Source organism: Chrysochloris asiatica, unplaced genomic scaffold, assembly GCF_000296735.1.
Source record: "Chrysochloris asiatica unplaced genomic scaffold, ChrAsi1.0 scaffold00305, whole genome shotgun sequence".
NCBI classification, from domain to species: Eukaryota; Metazoa; Chordata; class Mammalia; order Afrosoricida; family Chrysochloridae; genus Chrysochloris; species Chrysochloris asiatica.
The window spans coordinates 1,238,486-1,240,351 of NW_006408823.1; positions in this window are offsets into that span (position 1 = coordinate 1,238,486).

The window sequence follows — 1,866 nt, forward strand, 5'->3', positions numbered from 1 at the left end:
GAGCGGCTGGTAGTTTCGAACTGCTGGCCTTCAGGTTTGCAGCCCGATTCATAACCACTACGCTCCTTAAATGCTATGGATAAAGTGAATGTGAGGGACCCTTGACTGCTCACTGTCATTCTCAGGACTTTTGGATACATTGATACATCTACACCTGAACATATCGAAATGCATCTAATAATTTTTTTTGATTAAAAAAAGAAAAAGATCAACCTTTTTACTTTAGATAATGCTGCCATAAAAAATACCATGCATCTGGTGAGTTTAAAGAATGGAAATGTATTGTTTCACAGATATGAAGGTTCAAAGTCCAAATCAGAACACTGGCATTATGCAGCTTGTAAATGTGTTTGTATACCATTCTGGGTGTCTCAGTGTTTATGGTGCTCTTTCTATAAGACATCACTGAGAAGGGACCTACTCTACTCTGGTATGACCTCATTAACAATCAGAGGAAACTTCTGTTTCAAAACAGGATCATATTTACAGATACTGGGGTTAGTGTGGAAGACATTTCTTTTGAGTGGAACTCTATTCAATTAATATCAATACTAAATATATGTTCCCCAAAATTTTATTATGAAAATGTCTAAGTCCCATATTTAGACAAATTGAAAGAACTTGTTTTACTATATTTACTTTATCAGACATGTGTGTCACTGTAGCATAGCATTGAAACGCTAACTTCAAGGTCAGTGGTTTAAATCTATCAGTCGGTCCTCGGAAACCTTATACAGCATCGCTATGAGTCAGAACTGACTCTATGGCACGTAACAACAACATCCCATCCATACATCCACCAACCACCTTATCTGCTGATGCATTTCCAAGTATGCCTTCACATTACTTTAGCATTCACGTCATTAACTAGTGTTCAAAATTTTTTTGTAGTTTAATTTACATACTGTGAAGTCTCTAAACTATTTTTCTACAACTTGTTTTTAGGACCCCTGATGGCACTATAGGATAAAAACTACACTATTAACCGCAAATTCAAATCCACCAGCTACTGCACAGGAAAAAAACAGGGCTATCTTTTCTGATAAAGATTTACAGCCTTGGAAACCCCATACAGGGTCACTATGAGTCAGAGTTCATGGATGGCAATAGGTTTGACTTAATAATTGGAGAGTTTTCCATGTCCTCCTAGGAAGGGGTCAAAAAAAAATTTTTTTTTTTAAATGGAGGCACTGCTTGTGTATTGATTGAATGGATGACCCTTCATCCTTTTTGATGGACACTTAAGTTGTCCCAAAGTTTTCATAAAAATGAAAACTTCATTTCTTTGTGACTTTCTTGGGTCTTGTATATATTTCTCTAGGATAGTTGCATATAAGTAAGTTAAATAGTATGCACATTCTAGATTAAAATAAATCTTGTCAAATTATTCCCTCCATCCCCAGTAACTCTTACAAGCAGCATATAGGAACTTGGTCAACTCTGTATGTTGCCAGTCCTTTAGACAATAACCTGACTGATGATCAAGGAATCATCGAGAGGAATACTGTGGTTAGAACAGAAGGGGTGAGTCTGAACAGATGGTGGCATGGTCTAGCTTGGGGAAGAGGAAGAGGAAGCAGGGAGAGGACAATTGTAGATTATGGCCAGGATTTTGACCTTTGTCCAAAGAGCCATGGGGGACTGTGGAAGGCTTTTGTCAAAGTTGGCAAGAGTAATGTTCTAATTTTTTTTTTAATGTTTTATTGTGAATTATGTGATAGTTTACATGGGAGAGCATTAGTTTTACATTCATCCTATCCTATATCATTTCATTGCCATGGTTACAGTCCCCTCCATGCATAATCAACCATGATTTGGTTTTTGAAAGATCTCTCTGGCTGCTGTCTGGAGAATGAGGCAAGGTTG